Below are 12,596 nucleotides of genomic sequence, written 5' to 3' on the forward strand. Positions count from 1 at the left end.
TTTTTCCAGCACTCTCAACCTGTCTTGATAGCGATGAAATCGTGCCAGAACCGATCGTGGTCCTCCAGGTGGTCCCCCCGCCCTGTGGATGCGCTCTGTTTTGGGTTCGTCGATATTATCATCGGCGACGAGGAGTTTGATAATGTCATGTAGGGTCGTTTTCAGGTCCTCTTCCGTTTCCCCTTCTTTCTCTGGAATTCCGAAAAACCGCAAATTATTCCTCCTTTCTAGATTCTCCAAATCGTCCATCTTAAGTTTAACCTCTTGTTCTCTTCGTTCCAGCTCGGTTATCCTTAGTGTCAACTGCGATTCAAGAGTGTCGATTGAGGCCTGATTGTTCTCAATCCCCTCAACCCTGTCTTCAATGCTGTCAAGACGTTGTGTGAGTTTGTCAATCTTTCCCCCAATGTTAGCACCCATGCTCCTTATTTCCGCAAGCAATCCTGCAATGTCTCCTTTAGTCGCTGCTGTATCAACATCGGGGGTTGGGGTTATCGAAGTCGCCATTTTAGGCTTGTCGAAGGGCTGGGGGGATGGACCGTAGGCGTAGATGGCTAATTTCTGTTGGGGGTTCATGCGCCTGGGAGTGTACGTGCTGGAATTCGGACGGGTTCAGTTGTTGTAATGGCCAGCACCACAGCGGAGGCACACGCCCCTCTCTCCGTATCGCCACCAGTATAGTACTCAGAGAGGACAATACTGCCTCAGGGGGCCTTTTCCTCCGTGGTGCAAGGAAGCCTGGTTTTTTGAGCTGGGTAGAATGAATTGGCTGTAGGCGCAATCGCAAGATAAGTCAGGAGGGGCTCCGCTCCATCCCACAGTCGTTTCCCCTCAATCACATACGGTAACTTTACACAAACCGTGTATCTCAGGATCGAATCCAAGAGGCGGACCCAGAGGAGGTCAGGTCCTCTCTGCGGTCCAGGAAGCCCAGATGGATCACCTCTGGCGATTCGCACCTCCTCTCCCCACCACCAGCAGCCTCAGTGCAGAGTGACAATCATGAGTTCCCTGTGATCCCTTTCCGGTGTCCAATGTGCAAGGATGGTGCCAGCCCACACACGTCCAGCAACCGCTGATGGGCAGCCAACCTCTCCCGCGCGACCAACATGGCAAGGTCCGTGACGGCGCAGAGGGATGTATCCGGGGTTATGCCGCCACTTCGTTGACCAAGCGTACCCTCAGGCCGTGGGCAGGTGCGCGAGCGAGGGATGTCCCTCAGGGCCAGGCTTCGCTTATTCAGGCTGGTTAATTCAACTTGCGCAGCACGGATTCCTCACTGTGCGTAACACAGGGAAGTTTGATGACCAGTTTGCGGGGGGAAAGCTCTGGCACACCGTAATGTTGGGGCGAAACCGCCACAGTGACACGGGGACGGGGGGGGCAACCGAGAGGAAGCACTTACTTCTGTGCCCGGTGGCAAGCAGGTCATCGCCGTCGACCGCTCATGCGGTTGTGGAGTCTTCGGGACCGCTGAGCAGCGGAAGGAGAGGCACCGGGATCCCAGGCGCCACGCGCCCCCCAAGGGATCCGGTGTTGCAGGACCACAAGGGCTCACACTGCCTTTTTCATCGGGGCCAGCAAACCGCACCACATGTTGGGGCTTTGCTTTTGTGGGTGGCGGCGTATGAGCGCCCGGGGGCAGCCTCCAGGCCGTGCTTCAGAGTGTGTAGTCGTCGCTGCTGCCTCCGGCGCCCACTGCGTTGGATCGAAGCCGGCCTTGGTTTTGTTTTCAGCGCCAGGCGCCTATGTAAATATCTTTGGGAATCAGCGGCCGTTTTCAGTCGGGATTTCGGCTGCGAGTGGGGGCGACCTTCCCACAACTCCGTATCGAAATTCTAGTCCGGGGGGTCCCAAAAATGGGAGCTCAATACGTTTTTGGGGACCGCGGGACGGGAGCTCACGCAGAGGAGGTCTGCATCCGCGCGCCCCCTGGTGGCCAACCTTTTTTGATGGTTTTAACACATTTTATAGATGTACTCCCACTATCAATGTGGGAGATCACTCTTTTATAATGTCTCCTATTGCAAATTGATGGTTGAATTTACAGAGGATAGATACAATCATATTCCGAAAGCAAATGAGTCTTAGCCTCCTGGACCAGATGCTACGCCAAATGATGTATTAAAAAACAGCCGTAGGCCGGGCCTGTGTATTTTATATATTATTTAAAAACACCATAAGCCACAATAAATTGCCAACATCATGTAAAGAATCTGTGTTATCCCCATATTCGAAAAAAAGGTTGATAGATTAGATCCTTCTAATTCTCACTGATTGGCTATCTTGAACTCCCCAGTAAGATATTTGCAAAGCTACTCCTAAAGGAACTGAAAAGGGTGGCTTTAGTATAAGTTGCTCTGGAGGGCGACACCTTACAATTCCCTGAATTGGCATCAATTTGAGTTGGCAATCTAATGCTGTATCTTTGAGGCCATAGGATAAATTCAAAGATGTCGCAGGTCACTGTATCCAGACGGTAATAAAGCCTCACCGTCACCGTAAGCAGTGTAAAAAAGAAAAGAATGCAGGACTCTGCGCCATCAAAATGTGTGTATATTTAATAATATTGCATAATCACACATTAAAAAGGAAGCCCATGTATGATAACATGTTTCGGCTCTGCTGAGCCTTTTTCAAATCTGGGCTACATAATATTCCACAGCAAATCACCATACGTAAATAACATAATATTGTAATAAAAAATATATAATTCACATGAAAACATTACATAAATGTACAAATAGTTATAAGGTCATATTGCACGTTGCATTATTCCATCATGCCGCAATAAAACAATAGATATCATAGTGATAAACGTATAGCGAGTAGATAGAGAAACAAGGATTGGTGAAAGGGAGGATTCCAGGGTGTAGAAAAAGCAAAAAACCCATCATAGATGCATATTAATTTCAAAAGATCAAAAACATAAATAGACAGAACAAAAGAGAAAAAAATAAAAAAATTAATCGTTATTTTGAAATCATGGTAACAAATCCATACTGGTCAACTGACCCCTATAATATCCTGAAACAAAAACAATCAGGTGTCCTTACCCTTATTTGCATATAATCAATCCATAGGCCTGATGTCCCTGTAGTAGTAACAGGGTTATATCCCCAGTATAGAGTCTGAAATTAAATAAATGTGAATTCAGGTTTGTCATGGTATAATTATAAAATGTATACTCATTATTGGAATGAAAATCCACAAAAGAAAATTATCTCCCTGCATTTGACTCATGTTAAGTATTGTTTTGACTCTTCATAAAGTACATCATTGTATAAAACTAGCCATGGGCTTGGGTGTGTGGGGCATATAGCTAATGTGTGCACAATCTTAAATATCATCCTGCCGTCATCTACGGACCATGTTGTAAATGCGTTCAAGCACTGTGATAGGCATCCTTCATTAAGCGCGTTCGAAATAATCACAGAATACGACCAAACTAGCGAACTGGCGTTACACATGACAAATCTTGAGCCCGTATGGCCCTGCTTATGAATAATCAGAATTTGCAAAGTAAACAGAATCAACCGTTAAGATATGAGTAATGCCAGTCTAAAGCCTCCTAGGCTTACCTGATTCCTGCGAGCAGAAAAAGACACACGCGTCGGCAAAGTACAGAACCGTCTGCGTACGCCATCTTAATAACTTTGTTGAACACGCTGACCATGGCAACGTGAGTCACGTCGCCATGGTGATCCGCGTTAAGCGGTGCGCTACAGTAGCAACCGACGCAAAAAGAGCGCCTGTGGCTATCGTCCATCTTGTAGACGTAGTCCGCCATTATTGAGTGGTGTCTAAAGTTCACAACCAAAGCCAAAGTGGCTATAATTACCCTGGATTGATTATTTCAAACGTTGTGATTTCAACAAACCAATTTGTACAAATCTAATATTGGAAATATCTCAGCAAGATAAACAATGTTCTTTCTTATGTGTAAGAAACAACTCTAATCAACGCCCCAGCACGTGCTCACACCCAATCACGTCATACAGTAGTGCTCAGAATTGTCGAACCTAGATCTGGAAATCGTTAAGAAAATCACCATGTACTGATACATTGTAATAAGAGTACTGAAAAATGCACCTGTTATAGGAAACTTCAGGCAAAGTGACTATACCCATTAACCTGTTACTTGCTACAGGTAATCAGGAGCTGAGTCGCTAAGTTACAATGGGCTAACACTACAGGAATGACACCATTTCACTGTAACTGTTGAGACCTGTGATTGTTGAATTGAAATAGCAAATTGCTCATGCCTCAGCTTGTCTTAGGATTCTCAACCTGTCCCCACCTCTTTTATTAAGAGTAACCCGTTGTAGGCCGATAAATCTAATCTCTGATTTATTATGTAATTGGTGCATCTTCTGCCAATATTCAGCTAGTGGGATAGATGGGTCCTGGCTACCAATTTTTGCCAGATGCTCGCGTATTCTGATTCTCAACTCTCTTTTTGTGCTCCCTATATATATTTTCATACATACACAAATAATACCATAAACCACAAAGTTTGTCTTGCAATTGATCCCCTGTTTGATGGTCCAATTTTTGCCATTGATGTCTACAAAAACCGTGGTTTGATCATGTGCATATTTACATTGCGGGCATATGCCACACGTCCTGAAACCAAGTTCTTTCTTATGTAACCATGTGACTTGATTGTCCCTTACGATATCTGACAGAAGAGATGGGCTGAGGATGGATTTGAGAGTGCTTGCTCTTTTGTACGTCATACGTGGGCGGTCACCCACGAAATTGCAAATGTGGTCATCCAGTTTCAATAGATACATGGTCACCGTGTTCAACAAAGTTATCAAGATGGCGTACGCAGACGGCGCATGTGACTTTTTCTGCTCACAGGAATCAGGTAAGCCTAGGAGGCTTTAGACTGGCATTACTCATATCTTAACGGTTGATTCTGTTTACTTTGCAAATTCTGATTATTCATAAGCAGGGCCATACGGGCTCAAGATTTGTCATGTGTAGCGCCAGTTCTCTAGTTTGGTCGTAGTCTGTGATAATTTCGAACATGCTTAATGAAGGATGCCTATCACAGTGCTTGAACGCATTTACAACATGGTCCGTGGATGACGGCAGGATGATATATAAGATTGAGCACACATTAGCTATATGCCCCACACACCCAAGCCCATGGCTAGTTTTATACAATGATGTACTTTATGAAGCGTCAATACAATACTTAGCATGAGTCAAATGCAGGGAGATAATTTTCTTTTGTGGATTTTGATTCCAATAATGAGTATCCATTTTATAATTATACCATGACAAACCTGATTTCACATTTATTTAATTTCAGACTCTATACTGGGGATATAAGCCTGTTACTACTACAGGGACATCAGTCCTATGGATTGATTATATGCAAATACGGGTAAGGACACCTGATTGTTTTTGTTTCAGGATATTACAGGGGTCAGTTGACCAGTATGGATTTGTTACCATGATTTCGAAATAACGATTAATTTTTCGATTTTTTCTCTTTCGTTCTGTGTATTTATTTTTTTGATCTTTTGAAATTAATATGCATCTATGATGGGTTTTTTGCTTTTTCTACACCCTTGAATCCTCCCTTTCACCAATCCTTGTTTCTCTGTCTACTCGCTATACGCTTATCACAATGATATCTATTGTCTTATTGCGGCATGATGGAATAATGCAACGTGCAATATGACCTTATAACTATTTGTACATTTATGTCATGTTTTCGTGTGAATTATATATTTTTTATTACAATATTATGTTATTTACGTATGGTGATTTGCTGTGGAATATTATGTAGCCCAGATTTGAAAAAGGCTCAGCAGAGCCGAAACATGTTATCATACATGGGCTTCCTTTTTAATGTGTGATTATGCAATATTATTAAATATACAGACATTTTGATGGCGCGGAGTCCTGCATTCTTTTCATTTTTACACTACTCCTAAAGGAATTAAATAGTTGGGTGGAGCAAAGGAAATTATTATAGCCTTTCCTAACTGTCTTTCATAAGGGTTCATCCACATCAGATAGCATCTTATGCCTGGTTCTATTTACTTTACTTTATTACATTTATACCGTGCACCATTGACCCGGAGGTTTAAGGGCGCAAAACAAAACAAACAGATAAAGAATGGACACAACATCACGTCTGGTAATGATACAGATACTTTTTCAATGGCTTCCTTGGTCATGGGTCAGTACATTTGTTATTGACTATCTGAACAAAAAAGTCTTTAGTCTTTTCCTGAACAGGACCGTTGATCTTTCTTCCTGATGTCTGGCAGAATAGCATTCCAAGTGGTCTGGGCTGCTACAAAGAACACTCCTTTCTTTAACTTGGTCATTCTATGGGCTGGAACTCTGAGTTGATTGGTGTTATTGGATCTAAGGTTGCATAAACTCAATTTCACTTCCGGCATTTCACTCAGGTGTAACTCTTACTGCATTATTCTGTATGACCTGAAGCCGACCGGAGTCAATGTTAGATATGCCCACAAGCAGACTGCTACAATAGTGAATCCTAGAACCAATTATGGCCCCAGTTAATAGCTCACGATTTGCTCTTGATATAAAAGGGCAAAGTTGTGGCAGCAGTTTGATATAATATGAAGCTGAAGACACCAAGCTGCTGACCTGGGCCTTCATGTTGAGATAAGAATCAAAAAGGACCTCCAGAGTTTTCACTTTATTTTAAATTTTTCTGTCACAGCCATCAATTTGAAACTGGGAATACTCAGTTCCCATTTTTGCGTATTTTAGCCCACCACCATCAGTTCAGTTTTTCCAGCCTTCTTGGCTAACCCATTGTTACTCATCCACCGTTGGATCAGTCCGTAGATCCGATTGATGGTTTTCTTATCCTCGACATAACTACATAACTAACAGACAGTGGAATAATACATTGTGTGTCGTCTGCGTAATTAGTGAAATCAATATTATTCTCTTCTAGACGGTTGAGTAATGGGACAGGAAAAATGTTATAAAATGAAGGAGACAGACATGCCCCTTGGGGTATCCCAATGCGTTAGCAGGACAGGTTCTGCACCTGCAGATGTACTGATAACTCTGCACCATTGATTACTTAGAAATGATTCAAATCAACAGGCTCCTGACCCCGAAAACCCTGCCACCTCCCTCAACCTGGAGTTCAGCAATGCGTGCTGTACCAGGTTGAAGGCTTCAGAGAGGTCCAGTAACATCAACAGGGCTGTCTGCCCATTGTCCATAATACGGAGAAGTCTGGACTTCAGATCCAGAAGGGCAGTCTCCTTGCCTTGGTTTTCCCTGGTTCCTGATTGCCATTTGTTCAGGATCTTATTGTTCTTGAGGTCAGGGATGTCATTTGGGGGTCACCAGGGATCGCAAATGCGACCCCTGAGGTCTCCCTTGCTACCCCTGTGGTCTCTCTTGCAACCCCTAAAAAAGAAAAACAACCAAAAAATATTTTATTTTGTTTTTTTCTTTTTTTTAATGGAAGCTTCTGGGCTGTGGTCAGCACCATGTGGCTCTTTGTTTCTGGGGTGGCTGGCATTCTTGTTCAGGCCTCTTTAAAAGAAACAGGGGATTTCACAAGTGGAACACTCTGAGCATTGACCCCCAAATAAGGAAGAAAAGAAATAACAAATAACTTGTCTTTTGGGAATTCTATACAGTAATTGCTATATTCATTAAAGGGTTATTTATCCATACTTCAGGGGGTGAGTCACTCATTTTGTCTGTTCTTAAACACCTCAAATTCACAATGCAGACAAAAACTTCCAAAAAGCATTTAGAGTATAATAAGCATCCATCTCGGAAATATGTATTTTGCTATTCGCAATTTGCAGTTATAGCATGTTTTTTCCACCGTTGTCTCTGTTATGATAATGACAAGACATTCCATCTCAGTGCCCTCGGCCAATTGACAGAATCCTTGTGCCTAAAAGCTTGTGTACAGTGTAGAAAAGTGGCCAAAGCAATCAAGTGGCCCTTGATTTCATTGTACTACAATAAAGGCTTTGCTGTAATGTGTCTAACACTCCCATCTCCCTGGCATGCTGTTCAGGATGTTTGTTTGCATGTATGAGGTAACGAGTGCCCAGAGTATGGAATGTCGTGTGAGTGCCCTGCTTTCCCTATTGTGCCAATCTCTGAAGCCTGAAAAGTAGATCTATGCAGGCTTGACATGTGGCAAACTTTGCACTAAACCTGCAGATGAAATGGCCCGCTGTTAAATCTCAGTTACCAGTTTAATGGTATTCAGAGTGTAATTTGCTTTCTGACTTTGAGAACATTCAGACATGTAATTGCTCATTTTACTATAGCTGGTAAGACAGCTCAGTGGGTTGAGTGTGCACTGCTGCGATGTGTGTGTGATCTGCAGTTTACAGGTTCGAACCCCAGCAAGGCCAACTCAGCCTTTCATCCTTCTGAGATTGATAAATGAGTACCAACAGAGGTTGGGTGATATTGTATGTATATTTGTTCTATATAAGGCGTTTAAGCGTAAGTGCTATATAACAACACATCATTATCATTTGGCCTTGGATGTCTGCCCGAGTGGGACGGGTATGCCCAGACGTGGGTCCCGAGTCTGCCGGGCCTAGAGACCCAAGCTACTCCTCACTGATGAAGCCCAACAAGGCTGAAATATGTCTGGGGATGCTTGTGGTCTCGTGCAGAAGGGATGTGACCTAGTAGTTTGGGCTGGACTGCCCCTTTTGGGGTAGGACCAAGCCTGATTTGCATATGGTTTTTCCCCTTCTGTAATGGCTTGACAGGCTGAAAAACAATGGTCTGGAGTGTTGCCCAGAGCTTTGCCCGTGGTTATGATTAATTCAAAACCTTCCAGCCATCACCTTTCTGTTTTGCTTGCATGCACCGTCATTTGGTATTATGGGCTTATACACACTGATACTAACGATACATATGGTGATCTGTTCTTGTGTGAAATGTATATCACATTAGTGATATTGTAACCATATCTTTTGTAGTGTATTTAGGAACAATGCTATATGATGCCACTTCATGTTTTATCAAGGGGTGAAAGGTCGTGTTTCATCACATCCTGTGATGCCACTTTGGGGTGCGGTCAAAATACATCAATTCCTGTGATGTCATTAGAGGTCAAGGGTCATGTGATGTCACTTCTGCTACCCCTGGCATTTTGGTGAAATGACCTCCCTGAAGGGGTCGCAGGTGCGACCCCTGGCAACCCCAAATGACATCCTTGCAGTGTGCGGGTAACAAGCATTTGAGCTGGCATCTTATAACCTTAGTTCAGTGCTGTGAGTTTAGGTCTCTGCATCGATATGTGCTTCCATTGGAATTAGTCCTTGGTCGGGTGTTCTTGAAAAAGTCATGTTTTGAGAGATTTGAGAAATTATAGAATCATGGGGACATTTCAAACCAACACCGGGATCGAGTTCCAAAGGGTGGGTATGTGGGAAGAGAAGGACTGTTTGTGGGTCCTCTCTTTGCAGAGGAGTTGTGATTCAAGCCGGTATGATCGATTTGCTTCTTGAGGAGCGTGTGCCACCAGATATGAGGAGCATAGCCGACAGGTACACTAGTGTGTGCTATTCGTGACTGCACAACCACAGTTATTCCATGACTTTTGTGGCATAACTTTGCAATCTATATAGCCTATATAGATATATTGAACTCAGAGATTCCAGCCTTTATTTTTGATGTAACAAAAGAGTTATATCTGCTGTGGGATCAATCTATTTCCTGAAAATTAAGCGCAAGGCAAGCAGTTCTTTCACTGCCCCGCATGCAGGTCTAAGCTAGCGGCAGCTCTCCTATGTCGGTCGGTGTAACCTGTTCTTTTTGTTTCTTATCCCTCCTGTTCTAAGTATATACATGATAATCTCTTAGCAAGTTGCTGGTTGGGGAACAGATGAAAGGAAAAGGTAGATGTGAAGGTAGATCTTTTATATACACAATACGCTTTATTATCGGGTACCTTTAATGTTCTATTAACCGCATCTACTATTGTCAGTGAGTGGTTCAGGTTTAAAAAATGCTAGATGAGAACGTTTAATGCAAAATAATGCAATATAATATGTTAATAAATTTATTTCACGTAGAGCCATAAAACGTTTCACAACAGCAATTAGTAATGTCAAAACTGTCCTATTACAATCAATAGCACAAATAGATAACCAGTGCACAATGGTCCTGGGATCCAAAATTATCTTTTAACAGTACCGGGGGTCAATGTAATTTGGCTTGACTCAAAACTTGGCCAATAAGCAGCAGGACGGGGTCACGTCACCACTCAAAAGACTGCTGACGACTTTACCGGCTAACCCTTTAGCCCATCTGCTGTAAGTCTGGGTAGTGAGCCCGGGGGGAGACTGGTGTGTGATCTCAGGGCATCCAATTTGTTTGTTTGTTTGTTTGTTTATTTATTTATAATGCGCGCCAGACCCTAAGGTAACTGGGTGCAGCAGAGAAAGAATATGCGAAACTTACAATGTTACAAGAATCTGGACGTTACAATGTTACAAACTTACAGTAGTGCAGAGATATCCAGTTTACATATTTACAATGATACAGTGATGGCGAAAGGTTAATAGCAGTTAATATACAGGATGCAGAAAGGTTTGCCATCTATATTTAAGTAATATACAAATAAAGATTGAATTCTAATGCAACATATATGCAGTTAGTCTAAGGGAACTAAGGGTGACTATAAGTTTTTAGTGTTGATGTGTTTGATAAAGTTTTTTCTGAATTGTGAGAAAGGTTGGTCTGCTTTTAGGTTATGTGGTAAAGCATTCCACAGTTTGGCAGCTGTCACAGGGAAACTGATGCCGCCAATTTTGGCGAGTTTAAATCTTGGTACTGCCAGACAGTTGGAATTGACAGTTCTTGTAGGTCTGTTAGATATTTTTCTCTTCATTTTGTCCGTCAAGTAGCTAGGAGCCGCGTTGTTGAAAGCTTTGTGTGTGAGGGAGATCATTTTTAGATGGATTTTGTCAACAGTGGAGAGCCATTTATGTTGGTGTCTGATAGAGGAGATATGCTCCCTTTTATTTATGCCAAGTGCTGCTCTAAGGGCATTATTTTGTGAGGTTTGAAGCCTTTGGATAATGGCTTTGTTGGCACCACTGTAGAGGGCATTGCAGTAGTCGAGTCGGGAAAGTATTGGGGCTCTCGCTAGGATCATACAACTATCATTAGATAGGAAGGGTTTACCTGCTCTTATAATTTACAGGTATAGGCTGTGGTTGATGCTAAGGAGTTGACCTGTTTAGTGAATGACATAGTGGAATCGAGATAAAAACCAAGCTTTTTTACCTCCCTGGAGACCTTAATGACATTGCCGTCTATACTAAACTCGGAGTAGCCAGGGCCTAGTTTGTTGATATTGGTCTGTGTGCCCAGAATGATCAGCTCTGTTTATCATCATTCAGGCATAGACCATGAGAATCCATCCAGGCCTGAATGATGAGATACACTCTATTCACCAACTCCCAGTCCTTACCATGATCCCCAGAAAGCGGGAGGAGAATCTGTGTATCATCTGCATAGTTAGTGTAGGTGATACCTAGATGGTCCAAATCATTGAAAAGGGGTTTGGTGAATATATTGTATAGGGTTGGGGAGACACAAGAGCCCTGGGGGACTCCGCATGTGATCGGTATGGGGTCTGCTGCAGCCGAAGGGGAAAAAACTCGCATAGTTCTCTCGCTCAGAAAAGGATTCTATCCATCTGATGGTCTGTGTAGAGAAATGAGCAGCAGAGTCCAAATGTCTACAGAGGACCTTGTGGTCCAGCAGATCGAACGCAGCTGAGAGATCAAGTAAGAGTAGGAGTGCTGTTTTTCCTTGATCTCTCAGTTCATCTATTTGGGACTTTAAGTCAATGAGGGCTGTTTCAGTTCCATGTAATGGACGGAAGCCTGATTGTCTAGCTCCCAGTAGCTTATGTAGTTCAAGGTGTTTTTGAATTTGTGTATAGGCCACTTTGTCCAGTATCTTCAGTAGAAATGGTACAGTGGTAATCGGATGGTAATTGGTAGGGATAAGAGGGTCTAATGCCTACTTCTTGAGGAGCAGGAGCACCCAAGATTGTTTTAGGTTGGCGGGGATATTACCTGTAGAGAAGGAGGCATTAATGAGTTTGGAAATGAAAGGTGATAAATCTCTGGCAGCATCTTTTATTATCTGTCCTCGGCAGATGTCACCTTATCAATTTAGCTTCATTGATTGGTACACCCAGTCTAGCAACCAACATCAAGGAAGTGGCCACTGTCACCCTGGAGCAGAAAGCCGAGGGGGTGCCCAGGACCAAAGAAGTGCTGCGGCAGTTGCAGTGTAGTTCTGTTTGTACTCTTCCTAATAAAGAATTTGCTTTTGTCCATAATTGAAGCTACTGGAAAGATAGTAGATCCTTTAAAACCCCCAATTAACCAGTTGGGAGAGAAAGGGGCCCTGAATAACCTAAATGACCCAAGGATAGTCGCACCCCTTACTCATGAACTTTGTAATAATCACCCTAGGACAACCCAGTGAGACAGTGTCCTTTGTGACAGGAATAGAGCCGGTCCAATAATGATAGAGTTCAAAGGGGTAAAGGGACTCCACGTAGACTAGCC

This window comes from Ambystoma mexicanum, chromosome 3p (genome assembly GCF_040938575.1).
Source record: "Ambystoma mexicanum isolate Mex_15411 chromosome 3p, UKY_AmexF1_1, whole genome shotgun sequence".
Lineage (NCBI taxonomy): Eukaryota > Metazoa > Chordata > Amphibia > Caudata > Ambystomatidae > Ambystoma > Ambystoma mexicanum.